Source organism: Leuciscus leuciscus, assembly GCF_965113295.1.
Source record: "Leuciscus leuciscus genome assembly, chromosome: 13".
Lineage (NCBI taxonomy): Eukaryota > Metazoa > Chordata > Actinopteri > Cypriniformes > Leuciscidae > Leuciscus > Leuciscus leuciscus.
The window spans coordinates 21,849,706-21,864,815 of NC_138737.1; the positions used below are offsets into that span (position 1 = coordinate 21,849,706).

At 40.5% G+C, this 15,110-nt stretch overlaps 2 long non-coding RNA genes across 2 annotated transcripts; both read left to right on the forward strand.

Annotated features, from left to right (window-relative positions):
• The first annotated feature begins 443 nt into the window (after positions 1-443).
• Positions 444-1,658, forward strand: LOC309513517. Its single transcript, XR_014211461.1, has 4 exons — positions 444-667; positions 742-829; positions 908-978; positions 1,111-1,658. It is a non-coding gene; the product is annotated as an uncharacterized lncRNA (long non-coding RNA).
• Positions 1,659-9,004: 7,346 nt separating this feature from the next.
• On the forward strand, positions 9,005-10,535 carry LOC309513242. The gene is made up of 4 exons (XR_014211377.1): positions 9,005-9,290; positions 9,365-9,452; positions 9,531-9,601; positions 9,734-10,535. It is a non-coding gene; the product is annotated as an uncharacterized lncRNA (long non-coding RNA).
• The last annotated feature ends 4,575 nt before the right edge of the window (positions 10,536-15,110 follow it).

The following is a 15,110-nucleotide window of genomic DNA, read 5'->3' on the forward strand; positions in this document are numbered from 1 at the left end:
CTCATACATGCTTGCTGCTCGCTTCTGCTGCCCGCCACCTCCCCAGCTCCTCCTTATGCATAACGTGGCATTTGCTTTGTCATGTTGCCTGCTCTGTTCACAGGGGGATATTTTAGCTCTCACAGTCCTAAAACTGTGTGAGCGTTCCCTAATGCTGCTGCTGCTGTCCTCTGACTCTCTGCTATTTCAAGGTGCTCATGAAAGGTCAGAGGACTCCCTGAACAGAGCCATACCGCCAAATTTAAATTCAGGAACATCAACTTGTTTGCAATCTATTCAATAAAAATTCTTAATTATTTTATTGTCTGTGTGTTCTTGACTTAATGGACCTGACAGAAATATATTAATTCCCTTCAAGTTGCTTCAAAGGAGTATATATATATATATATATATATATATATATATATAAACCTGTTAATAACTATATATATATATATATATATGTAGTGGGTTGGCAGTGTTTATGTATATATATTTTTTATTATTGTGACTGACGTCACGGCAGAATGCATCCAGCGTAATTTCCGCCTAAGCGAGTTAAAAGGTGCGTGGCGCAATACTGTGGGAGACACGCACATGTTTGTTTGGCGTGGCATTGCTGCGAATGTGAAGAGCTGCTGCACGCTGAGGGTATCGCTTACCTGTTCATGTTGCCAATTATCCCCGGGTAGCTCGTTAGATTGATTGTGTAAAAAGCAGAGTATTGTTTGTTCTTGAGTATGTGTGTTTTATGTGTTGTAGTAACAAACCTGACATCGTGGTCATTCACTTGGAGCTGTACGTCTCATATCGTTCAGTTTTTCCTGTTCATGTTGCTGACAATTCCTGGGTAGGTCGTTTGATTTTTATCATGTGCAAACGAAAAGCAGAGTATTGTTCTTGAGTATGTGTTTTGTATGTGTTATAGTAGCGAGCTTGGTATCGCGTCCGTGACTTGTGATATGACGTGTTCGGTATAAAATAGGACACATTGTGGATGTAATGAGATGTTTTATGTGGTTGTATATTTTATATAAAGATGTATAAATTAAATGTATGGTCCAAATGTTATTTGTATATTTTAATGGTTTACAAATGTAGGTGTGCTGAATGTGTATTATGTGTTGACAGATTCATCTGGCAGCTGATGGCGCACTAGACCACTGTTTTTCCCAGTATTTAAAGTTTATTTACAATTGTGTGTTTGTTTGGATTTGTTTTGTTTGATTTTGTTATGTGAATATTGTATAGTTTATTGGTTTTCTTTTGTTTTCTTTAGTTGATTTTTGTTAGTTGCATTGTATAGTTTACTTGTTTTTTTATTTAATTTTGTTTGTCCATTTAGGGGGCCTGGTACTGGATGCAACTATATCTCCCTTATTAGGAGTTGGTGTGATGCAGTGATAGCACTATCTTTTGATTTAATGGTTGTGTATTACATTTGGCACGTGTGTTACAATTTTCTCGGGTTGCACTTAAATAGTGGAGACTGTTACTTCCAGGCCAAGACTTGTCTAACCAAATCAATCTGGCCCCCCTTTTTATTGTGGCCCTTTTCTTGTTTGTACTTTGTGTAAGGTTATTTTGTTTGGGTTTTGTTTCAATTAAGGTTTATATGTTGTGTAGATTTCTTTTAAAGAAATAAAGAGACCGTGTACCTCACCAGTGCCTATACTTTCATTTAACCCTCTGGGGACCAAGGTGTTTTTGGAGCCCTTGAGATGTTCTGACATGCCTTGAAATTTGTGCTTTTTTCTGTTATTTATAAACATGTTAATGGCAAAGGTGTAAAATCACTCTATATAGCACAAACAGGGCTACCAAAATATGCGAGCAATGTGTATGTAGATGTTTGTATTTTTAAGAGAATAATGTTTATGCGTGGTTATTGGAAAAAATAAAAATGAAAGTGGCTGAATTAAGACCACAAAACACATATTAAATATGTGTCCACAAGACTTTTGTCTAATTGATGTTGTACCTTTGAGTACTGGCTTCAAAATTATGTGAAAATAGTCTTGCTTTATCGTTCACAAAAAAAAATACATTGATTTAAATGGTGTAAAACAGGTTTTGCTTGGAAAGCCAATATGCGAGGGGGGCGTGAAGGAGTAGTTTACACCTGGGATGTCCCACCCACTCTGCATAATGACTCTGAATAGCCATTCATTCAAGGTGTGACACTGACTGAGCCACAATGCAAGGACAATGTATTTAGAAGAATACTTATATTGACCATTTAAGATTTCGCTTACATCTATCTTGTAAATATGTTTAGCTATTTTATTAAAAATGTTACAATTACAACAATAATTACAATTTCAACAATATTTCAAGTGTACTCTTTCTTTGTAAAAAAAAAAAAGAAAGAAAAAAAAGATTATAGGCCTACATTTTATCATATGTATTCATTAGTTTGAATATAGCCAACAATGGAACATCTAACATCTTAGTCTATGACTTTATTTTTGACAAAAATAGTGTGACTAACGCCTGACTAACGTTGTTTTATTGAAATATCAGGGCATATAAATGTTAATTTACGTTGCTTATACAAATACATTTTATTTCAACATATTCCAGTCGATTTTACTCATCTCAGTAGGCTATAGCAAAGCAGTTTATTCTTTCACACACAGACGCGCGATTCATATTTAGGCTAAACACTCTTTACAAATATGTACCCTTCATTCATCTCACAGAAACGCGAGTCATATTATAGAAATGCGATTCATCTTTTTGCGGTTTACATAGGCCTACACTAACGTTATTCCATAACGTTATTCCACACTTGAGAAAAGAAAACAGCCTACCTCACTCCTCAGCGCGATCTGCTGCTCATATCAGGAGATATTTCTCCTCATCAGCACTGTGGAAACTTTTCTCCATAAAGGCTATAATGTCTCACTCGCGACGCGCTTTGTTTACAGCTGATGTGGGCGTTTCACAGATCTGAAATGGTTCTCGGAATTTGCATTTGAAAAGCACGCGCTCTCCGGGGAGTGGTCACATTACTGTGAATCATCTCGTAATGAGGTCGACTGGAGTCGCTCTCTTTGTATACAGATTACAGAAACTAAGAATATTTGTTTTTTATATAAATGACTTCATTTAAAAGCTGCGATCTCAAGCTTTATGCCCGTGGGTCTGTTTGCCTGTTTGACTGAATTTTCGCGGAGTTATAGATAATTTTCGAACGCGTTTCAAACGGGAGTTTACTGACAGAGAGAAGGCAGAAATCGCATCATGTTAATTTTTCTTTATTTGTCAAAAAGCAAAACACTTTATTTTTATTGTGAGTATACAGAAAAAAAATAGAAACTGAACAGGATCGATTGATGTATTACACGAAAATGAAAGATCAAAATTAACAGAGCATTTAGTGTTTATTTTCATTGCTAAAAAAAAAAAAACGAGCAAAACGCGCGGGCGCGTTTTTGGTCCCCAGAGGGTTAATTGATCAACTTGAGCGGGTTTATTCCCCCATTGATTATAGACGGCGGATATCCGCCCTGTTGCATTTGGCGTAGTCGGCAGGATATTAGTATTAAGGCCCTGGGTGTATGGTGCATGGTTTTTCCTTTTTTTTTCTTTTTTTTTTTGTTATATGGTGTTGTGTACTGGGAAAAGCAGTGGTTGAAGACCTGGATCATCGTCAAAGGGCTCTAAGCATCGGCTGGGAGCAGCAGATTGTCCATCTTTTTGAGTGGTAGACATATGTAAATTATTATTATTATTATTATTATTTATTTTTAATTTTTTTTGCTTTATTACAGTATGGCAGAGGAAATGGCAGCGCAATTGCAGGCATTAACTGAATTGGTACAACAATTGCAGTCAGAAAATGCCAGGCTTAGAGAAGAAACCACTCAGAGAGTTGTAGCTGTTCCTGCTTATGATTTGTTGGAGGGCCCTTCTTCTGTGCCTATTTCTTTAACTAATTCTTTACCAATTCCTGTGTCTATTCCATCTCTTCCGGTGGTAACCGAGCGATATGTTTATGTCCCAAGGGAAAGAAAGTGTCCTCGTTTCTCAGGAAAGGCTTCCCAGGATTCTTTGGGAGTTGAGGACTGGATAGAGGAGGTGCGTAGCTCTTTGACTTTACGTCATATGTCAGACAATGAACAAGATTTTTTTTTTTTTGATTTACTGGAAGGTGAGGCAAAGGCTGAGATAAAGTTTAGGACCCCTGCAGAAAGAAATACTGCAGAAAAGATGTTTTCCATCCTTCGGGAGACCTATGGATGTTCTAAATCTTACATAGGTCTGCCTACTCAGTTCTTTCAACGAAAACAGATGGAGGGAGAATCGCTGAGGGAATATTCTCACGCCCTTATGTCCCTTATTGAGTCAGTTAAGCGAAGAGATCCACAATGTTTTGCTAATCCTGATTCTGTTCTTAGAGACCAGTTTATCGAGCATGTTAGGGATAGCATGTTGAGACGAGAGTTAAAGAGAAGGGAACGTATGGAACATTCTGCCTCCTTTTTGGATATTCATACTGAAGCTATCCAATGGGTAGAAGAAGGAGAACGCATGGCTAGTCAAAGGCCCCATGCTTAGTCGTATAGTGCTCAGGGCAGTGCTGCGGAGATTCAAACAAATGTAGCTGCAGTACAGCCAGTTAACAGAATTAAAGGAGTGCTTGCGTAAGCAACAAGCACAATTAGACTCTATTATGAGACATCTTGAACCACCAGTGTTTCCTAAGAGGTATGATGTGCGTCCACGTGGTACTAATTTTCCCTACCAGCCAGATGGTAAACCCATATGTATTCGTTGCAATAAAGCAGTTCATATTGCTAGGTTTTGCAAGGTAGATCTGAAGTCATCTCAGCATGTTGCCGGAGGGGATGGCCCACGAAGTTCAAGTCAGTCCAATGTTACATCTAGAGCCACTGTTGATCACTCGGAAATCTAGAACCCTCCGGTGCTGGTGCCCAGGCATCGGAAGGGGAGTTTTCGGGTTATTAAAGAACATGATGGTATTAAGCTTATAGGGAACTGTCCTACAGTAGAAATGATAATTGGGGGGTTACCTGTAGCTTGTTTGTTAGACACCGGTTCTATGGTGACCACGATTACCCAACAATTTTTTTTGGAACATCTTCAGCCGGCTTTGGGAACAGAGTTTCAGTCTTGCAACTGGCTAAAGTTAAAGGCCGCTAATGGTCTCGCTATCCCATATTTGGGCTACTTGGAGGTGGATGTCCAAGTATTAGGCAGACTACTTACTGGTATGGGAATTCTAGTAGTGAAGAATCCAGAGGGAGTGCGGGGTCAGGGGCAGCATGGCCGGATCGTCGGCTTGTTAGGAATGAACGTGATCAATCAGTGTCATCAAGAGTTATTTATACAGCATGGAGATTCTTTGTTTCAACACCTAGGGGTACAAGCTTCAGGAAAAGAATGGAAGAAAGCAATGGCGGAATGCAGACAGCTTGACCGTGTCTTGGACACGGGGTTAGTTGGACGCGTTCGGGTTCGTCCCGGACCTGCTGTTCGGGTTCCAGCTGGTACTTTAAAGTTTGTTCCTGCTATTTGTCACACTGGATTAGGATGTACATTTTCTTCAGGTTTGTTGGAGCCTTTGCCGTTGGAGAATTGTCACTTACCCTGTGATTTGATTATATCTTCTGCCTTTCTGCCAGTAGCTCAGGGGAGGCTGGAGGTACCTGTCGTAAACGTAGGGACTCAGGATCGGTGGATTCGGCCTAAGGTAGTTCTTGGAGACTTTCATCTAGTTTCAGTGCAATCTACAACACAAGTAGAGTTCAATTCCCAGAGTTCCACTGGAGAACAGGTAGCTGTAGTCCAAGCTGTGGCAGTTGAACTCCCTTCCGTGGATTTTTCACATTTAGTTTGCCCTAATCTGTCTTCTCAGGAAGTATTGGAGGCCCGTACTCTTCTGGAGAGGTATAGCGACATCTTTAGTCGTGGGGAAGGTGATTTGGGCTGTGCTACCTTGTTTGAGCATACAATACCGTTGATAGACGAGACTCCAGTGCGACAGCGTTATCGTAGGTTACCTCCTTCTCAGTACGATCAGGTAAAGAGGCATATCCAAGAGCTGATAGATCAAGGAGTAGTAAAGCAGAGTTGCAGTCCATATGCGTCTCCAATTGTTGTTGTACAAAAGAAGGATGGTTCAATTAGGCTGTGTGTAGACTATAGACAACTGAATTTAAGAACTCGTAAGGATGCCTTCCCTCTCCCACGGATTGAGGAGTCATTGGACACTTTGGCTGGGGCTAGGTTGTTCAGTACCCTAGATCTAGCTAGCGGATACAACCAGGTTCCCGTAGCCAGTCAAGATCAAGAGAAAACTGCGTTTTGCACTCCCTTTGGGCTCTTTGAGTTTACTGGGATGCCCTTTGGGTTGTGCTATGCGCCTAGTACCTTCCAGCACCTCATGAAAAGGATATTTGGTGACCAACGATTTCATTCTTTGCTTTTATATCTTGACGATATAGTGGTCTTTTCAACTTCTTTCCAGCAGCATTTGGAGAGGTTAGAAATGGTGCTGAGACGTCTCCAGCAATATCACTTGAAATTGAAGCTACAAAAGTGCCATCTGTTCCAGACTGAGGTGAAATATTTAGGGCACATTATTTCGGCAGAGGGAGTAGCTACTGACCCCGAAAAGGTTAGTGTTGTTGCCCAGTGGCGAAGGCCTAGTAGTGTGATAGAATTGCGTTCCTTTTTGGGCTTTGCTTCATATTATCGCCGATTTGTTGAAGGGTTTGCTTCGGTTGCTGCACCCTTGCATAAGTTGGTGGGAGCACTGCAAGGTGGTAAGAGGGTGGTTCGTAGAACTACAGGCTCCTTTGAACAACATTGGGGTGATAATTGTGAGAGAGCTTTTGTGACCCTTAAAGAGAAGTTGGTGCATACTCCGGTGTTGGGGTACGCAGACTTTTCTAAACCTTTTATTTTGGAAATTGATGCGAGTCACCGTGGTCTCGGAGCAGTTTTGTCTCAAGACCAGGGGGGACAGATTAGGTCTATCGCATTTGCCAGTAGAGGTTTGCGGCCCCCTGAAACGAATATGTCAAAGTATAGCTCGATGAAATTGGAGCTTTTGGCTTTAAAATGGTCGATAACGGAGAAGTTCAGGGAATACCTAATGGGCAACAAGTTTATTGTGTATACCGATAATAACCCCTTGAGTTATTTGCAAACTGCAAAATTGGCAGCTGTAGAACAGCGTTGGGCTTCTCAGCTGGCTCTTTTTGATTTTGACCTTCGGTATCGACCAGGGGCGGCTAATCGTAACGCGGACGCATTATCACGTCTTCCCTCCCCCACTATGAGTAGTCAGATGATGAGCAATGCAGGGACCGTAGTTCCAGTTGAGGTTGTTTTACACCAGCCGGCTTTTAAGTCAAACCCCTATGTCGCTAAGACCTCGGCTATAAATGCTGTACCAGTGAGAGAGAAATGTGATCTCTTTGCACTGCAGGCCTCCGATCCGGTGATTGTAAGTTTCCTAAGACACTGGAGGAGGGGAACACCGCCCTCAAAGGGAGAAGTAGATCAGAGCCATGTAGGCCTTAGGGAGTTGGTTAGGCAGTGGCCTCGGATTAGGGAGGATAAAGGAGTATTATACCGTCAAGTACAGCTTCCACCGGCAGGAGAGACCGTCTTGCAGTTATTACTCCCTTTGCTTTACGGCCTGAGGTTCTTAACAATGTGCACAATAACCATGGCCATCAGGGTGTCGAGCAAACCATGACCTTGCTAAGGGAAAGATGCTATTGGCCAGGAATGTGGAAGGATGTTAAACAGTGGTGTAGTGCATGTGAGCGGTGTGTATTGGCTAAGGCCACACAGCCTAAATTCCGCACCTTTATGGGAACTGCATCCCGGCCTTTAGAAATCCTTGCAATTGATTTCACTCTCATGGAACGAGCTAGCAACGGTCAAGAGAATGTTCTGGTGGTGACCGATGTGTTTTCCAAGTTTACTCAAGCCTTTGCAACCTCAGATCAGAGAGCAAGGACCGTGGCTAAAATACTGGTGGAAAAGTGGTTTTGTGTGTATGGCGTACCTAAGCGTATACATTCGGATCAAGGCCGTAGCTTTGAGAGTGAGTTGTTTAAACATCTTTGTGACATTTATGGGATCCAAAAGAGTCGTACTACCCCATATCACCCTCAGGGGAACGGGCAGTGCGAACGTTTCAATCGAACGTTGCATGATTTGTTGAGGACTTTGCCTCCAGATAAGAAAGGGAAGTGGCCACACTTCCTTCCACAACTGTTGTTTGCATATAACACCACTGTTCATCAATCCACACAGCACTCCCCTTACGAACTCATGTTTGGCCAGAAGCCTCAGTTGCCGATTGATTTCCTCTTGGGTGCAGCGGAGGAAGAGTTGGTAGGAGGCCATGTGAGCGACTGGATTCTCCAACACAAAGAGCATTTGTCTTTAGTTTATGAGAGTGCACGGAGGTATCTGGAAAAGAAGGCCCCATACCAGCGAATAGTGCCACCAAATGATGGATCTATACTTGCTCCAGGTACGTTGGTTTATTGTAGGAGTCACCATTTGGGGCGCAATAAGATCCAAGATGGTAGAGGGAGGAGTAGAGAGTGGTGAAGGAGTGGAGGAGGAGATTGAATTGGAGGAAGGTGATGGATTGGTTGTGGAAGTTAGTGTCTCCCACCCAAGTACTTTAGGTCGAATAAGTGAGGGGCCAATTGAAACAGGAATACAGTTGCGTCCATATTCTTGTGCTGGAGGTCGGGTAGATTGTGTTAGGGGGACTGGGGACCAGAATGTTGCTACACCAAGTGAAAGTTTGGCTTCACCTGAAAATGCAGGGTGTGGTGGTCCGTCTGCTCTAACTGGTAATGAATTAGGTAGAGAGGATATAATCCCTTCCTCAGTCAGGCGTACTACACGTCCCACTGCTGGATGTCACACAAATCCATTTCGATTACCTCAGCCTGTATCTCAGGTGTTGGGTCCCGGTGATGCGGTAGTGAATTCACATTTAACAGTATTTAGGCCATGGCTATAGGGAGTATTACGAGATATTTGCCGGGACGGCACATTTTTTTAAAGTAGGGGTGTGTGTAGTGGGTTGGCAGTGTTTATGTAAATATATATATTTTTTATTATTGTGACTGACGTCACGGCAGAATGCATCCAGCGTAATTTCCGCCTAAGCGAGTTAAAAGGTGCGTGGCGCAATACTGTGGGAGACACGCACATGTTTGTTTGGCGTGGCATTGCTGCGAATGTGAAGAGCTGCTGCACGCTGAGGGTATCGCTTACCTGTTCATGTTGCCAATTATCCCCGGGTAGCTCGTTAGATTGATTGTGTAAAAAGCAGAGTATTGTTTGTTCTTGAGTATGTGTGTTTTATGTGTTGTAGTAACAAACCTGACATCGTGGTCATTCACTTGGAGCTGTACGTCTCATATCGTTCAGTTTTTCCTGTTCATGTTGCTGACAATTCCTGGGTAGGTCATTTGATTTTTATCATGTGCAAACGAAAAGCAGAGTATTGTTCTTAAGTATGTGTTTTGTATGTGTTATAGTAGCGAGCTTGGTATCGCGTCCGTGACTTGTGATATGACGTGTTCGGTATAAAATAGGACACATTGTGGAGGTAATGAGATGTTTTATGTGGTTTTGTATTTTATATAAAGATGTATAAATTAAATGTATGGTCCAAATGTTATTTGTATATTTTAATGGTTTACAAATGTAGGTGTGCTGAATGTGTATTATGTGTTGACAGATTCATCTGGCAGCGGATGGCGCACTAGACCACTGTTTTTCCCAGTATTTAAAGTTTATTTACAATTGTGTGTTTGTTTGGATTTGTTTTGTTTGATTTTGTTATGTGAATATTGTATAGTTTATTGGTTTTCTTTTGTTTTCTTTAGTTGATTTTTGTTAGTTGCATTGTATAGTTTACTTGTTTTTTTATTTAATTTTGTTTGTCCATTTAGGGGGCCTGGTACTGGATGCAACTATATCTCCCTTATTAGGAGTTGGTGTGATGCAGTGATAGCACTATCTTTTGATTTGATGGTTGTGTATTACATTTGGCACGTGTGTTACAATTTTCTCGGGTTGCACTTAAATAGTGGAGACTGTTACTTCCAGGCCAAGACTTGTCTAACCAAATCAATCTGCCCCCCCTTTTTATTGTGGCCCTTTTCTTGTTTGTACTTTGTGTAAGGTTATTTTGTTTGGGTTTTGTTTCAATTAAGGTTTATATGTTGTGTAGATTTCTTTTAAAGAAATAAAGAGACCGTGTACCTCACCAGTGCCTATACTTTCATTTAATTGATCAACTTGAGCGGGTTTATTCCCCCATTGATTATAGACGGCGGATATCCCCCCTGTTACATTTGGCGTAGTCGGCAGGATATTAGTATTAAGGCCCTGGGTGTATGGTGCATGGTTTTTCCTTTTTTTTTCTTTTTTTTTGATATATGGTGTTGTGTACTGGGAAAAGCAGTGGTTGAAGACCTGGATCATCGTCAAAGGGCTCTAAGCATCGGCTGGGAGCAGCAGATTGTCCATCTTTTTGAGTGGTAGACATATGTAAATTTATGTTAAAGAAATAAAGAGACCGTGTACCTCACCAGTGCCTATACTTTCATTTAATTGAACAACTTGTGCGGGTTTATTCCCCCATTGATTATAGACGGCGGATCCTCCCTGTTATATATATATATATATATATATATATATATATATATATATATATTAGTAGGCTACCTTTCGAAAGTTTGTATTTTCTTTTTGAAAGAAATTAATACTTTAATTCAGCAAGGACACCTTAAATTGTTCAAAAGTGACATTAAAGACTTTTTCATTGTTACAACAGATCTCAGATAAACACAGTTCTTTAGAACCTTCTATTCATCAAAGAATCCTTTAAACAATGTCACGGTTTCCACAAAACTATTAAGCACAAAACAATGTTTTGTTTATAATAAACATTGATAATAAGAAGAAATGTTTCTTAAGCAGCAAATCAGCCTATTAGAATGATTTATGAAGGATCATGTGTCACTGAAGCCTGGAGTAATGATGCTGATGACATTTATAAATGACATTTTAAAATATATTCAAATAGAAATAAAGCTATTTAAATTGTAATATTTGTTTTTACAATATCATGTTTTTTATTGCATTTTGATCTTTGGTGAGCATAAGAGTTTAAAAATGTGCACTGCTGTTAGACATTTTCCTGCTTAGCTTCACCTGTGACTTACTTTGGCCATTTTTTATGTCTACAGCTGTCCATTATGTGTACTGGATACCGGCATTAATGGCCTTTTGGTGTGGGCGTCATGCCAGAGTGTTTCGCTCTGACGGCACAAAGAGCTGTGCTGGATGTGTGTGGACGTGCAAATTATTGAGCCGAGGCACAGGAAAGGCTTCTAAAGCCTTAAGCTGGCACAGAACAGTAGCGGAGAAAGGCAGAGCCTGGCTGAGATGGTAAAACATCTCAGTGAAGTCAGATTCTTGAGAAGTGCCACCCACTGCTTGTCAGTATCAGAGACGCAGGTGACAGCACAGCACTAGTCAACAATACACCTCTGCAATAAGAATTAGCACCTTGCAAAGACAAAGCCTCTCTTTTCTCATTTGACAGGCAAGGTCATTTACCATCTCAGCCAGGCTTTGCCTTTCTCCGCTCTTGCTCTGTGCCGTTAACGAGAGACTTTCATACTAAACCTGTTGCTCCATCAATGTTCAATAAAAACATTATGTTTATGTTTATGACAGGGACCATTGCAATTAATGAATAACTAGAACTAAGAGGCTCTTTACACGACACTGTTTTCAACTAAAAACGTGAAACTTTTTATGAGTTTTGGCCGTTCATTTACATGGCAACAGCGTTTTGGGTGCCTGAAAACGCAACCTTTGGAAACGGTTTCAAAGTGCAAACCGTTTTTGAAAACTGTCTCCGTGTAAATAATAAAAACGCAAATCTCTGAAGTTGATGACGTCATCCACATGCGTTTTACTTGTTCAGTCTATAGTGTTTCATCGCCATCTAATGGCCCGGCAGCAGAATACAGCGTTTTTAGTCGTTTTCACGGATCCATGTGAATGGGGACCGTGTTGATAATGGTGTCATCTAAACACGGAAAACTCCAGGCGCGCTGGAAGCTGTTTCATGCGAGGGGGGCTGGGGGCTGAGTTGGAAAATATATGACGTCATTATGTTGTGGCTGACGTCAAGACATGAAATTTCTCTGTACTGTATATGTGTTGTAGCCATTTATGTTTAAATATTATTGGCCAATGTTATTTTTTATTTAAAGGTCCCGTTCTATGCCCCTTTTCACAAGATGTAAAATAAGTCTCTGATGTCCCCAGAGTGTGTATGTGAAGTTTGAGCTCAAAATACCCAACAGATCATTTTTTACAGCATGTTTAAATTGACATTTTTTGGGGCTCAGAAAAACGAGCCGTTTCAGTGTGTCCCCTTTAAATGCAAATGAGGTGCTGCTGGACGACACAGGGGGCGGAGCTTCATGAGCTCGTGCTCAGTCTGTCAGGAAAAATTCATCTCACGGAATGATGATAATATCAGAAACTCTCTGTAACGGCGTTCATTTCGAGTCGGACAATAATGCCTACAGAGTCAGAGTGCTGTATAGAGATGAAACAGGTATGGTTTAGTAGTTTAATTACGGTTATTATAACTTATTTGTCATCTGCTTGTAGGCTATGTATCCATTATTTATTAATAGCCTACAAGTCTGCTGTCTGAATGATGATCAAACATGTACTGATGAGTTTAATAAAGTTTATTGTACACCACACAAAAGATGAAGCGTCAGTTTTACTTCAGAAAATCACCGTAAGAGCTGAGTAAACACAGTAGGCTAAGTTATAAGAAGTGCGCAAGTAGCCAGTAGAGTTGAGGGAGCATTCCTGTGGGCGGAGGTTAGTCAAGAAACGGTTCTGGTGATGTCACTAATGCAGGATGTAGAGGGGTGTAGTCCAATCGAGCCGTTTTTTGTAGTCAACTTCTGTTAAATAAAATATCTCGCTTGGCATTGAACTTTGAGCTTTATAATTTTACAGATATTATTTATGCTCTAACAGCAACATTACACACTAACTAAAGTTTGAAACATGGAATCGCATGCAACGGGACCTTTAATCAATGTTGATTATGAAAGTGAGCATATGCAGCATGAGAAAGATAAAGATACATCATGAGATACGCAATATGACTGGAGACATGGTTTTGACCACTTCATTGAGTTTTGTTTTGTAGAAAGACTATTTTTAAAATATTTTCATTTTGTATAAATTGTATCTTAATTTTGATCAATGTTTTATCAACCATTGCCTGTATTTAATAAATAAGAAGCAAATATATAGCAGACAATGTAATAAGGCGCCGGCACAATAACTTGCATTGCACGTGAACTTGAGGGCGCCGAAACTCAGCATGTGCATCACAGATTTGAGAAGTATAGGCTATCTATTATAGAAAACTTGAAATGTCTACTTTTAAACGAAACTATTCAAAATGAAAAGAAATAAGCTAGGCTACTCTCTGATTATGTAATCCATATGAAATGTGCATTTCTCTCTGGCGTTCATGGCGAGTCCGCATCGCCAACTTCATCTTTGCAGCGACACAGAAAACACCAGTTTATTAATAAACAATTAAATGTCTCCTTGCTATTTTTGACACATTCATACTTTTGCCGGTTCTTTGTGGCAGTCTTTATGCGTGCGGCCGTGCGCTTGAGTGCGGCTATATTATGTACATGCTCATTATCCTGTATATAGCCTATTTAAGTAATACAATTAATATAAAGGGGCGATTTGTCCACTAATGGCTTAAATGAACAACTACTAGTCGACTAGAAAAAACTTTAGTCGGAGGCAGCCCTTATTCCACATATTTTCGAACCAGCAGCAGGCCATTCTGGGTTGAGCGAGCGACCCTGAGCGGAATGAGCGAGGGAGCGGAATGTTCAGAAATGCGCTCTCCGCTCACGTGCTCTGATCGGAACAAAGCATGACAAATTCAAACGTTATTTCATTTTCTCCGTAGCTTGAACACTCACTACATTAGGCATAAGAGAGTTAGTTAACGCTCTCCATTTATTTATTTTTATTTCACGTTTTTAAAGGGGTCATGAACTGGATTGTTTTATTATGTTATAATGTTGCCTGGGGTGCCCTTATAATGTTAGTATGATTTTTACATCAAAAATTTTCATAATTTATAAATAAAAGCCATTTTTCCAAGCCTGATTTCAGCCTCAGATTTGAACGCTCTGTTTTAAGGGGCGTGTCTGCTGTGAGACTGCAGTGCAAACGCCCACTGCTGTGATTGGCTGACATGCTTGCATATGAAATAGCTAGTATTACATGAACTCTCTCGAAAACTTTTACTACGTTTTTACTATTACAGCTATCGAGATTAACAAATCGTGAAAAGTATCGTTTAAAGCATTATATTTAAATATATTTCATCACATGAAAGGTTGCAGCATGATGAGCACTGACTGAGCAGATGACAGACAGTCTGTTGATCACGTGAATAAAGATCTTATCATTGCAACGCAATTTTTGCACTCTCACAAATGCTTATACCAAATCACAATGCAAACACGATGTGAATACACAGTAAGAGCTTCGTTGTGTAGTGTAACAGTGTCATTATTTCATCACGAGTTTGGTAAGTGTCCAGATAAGCTCTCGCGGCTCGTGCTGTGCTGTTTGATTGACAGCTTGGGCGATTGGAAAGGGATCGTTCTTTGATCGCTTTCTGTATATAATTTAATAACAGTTTAAAAAAGATTATTTTCATAATACTACGAGAAATTATGTGAAGTTGATCGTTTAGTCACTGATGCATAAACAGTATAGGGTGACCAGACGTCCCGAAAAATTCGGGACAGTCCCGAAATCTAAACTGTTGTCCCGAATCCCGAATCTGGCCCTAATTGTCCTGAAAATTATACTAAAGCAAAATCTTGAGTAGTTATTGTCTTATAAACATTAAAAACTGTCTGCGGAGGTTGAGGCCGGCGACACACTGGCTGCGTGGCGTGTCCGTTTTTATTTCGGCTCCCATGTTAACAGGTTAGAGCTTGCACACTGCCTGCGTGACA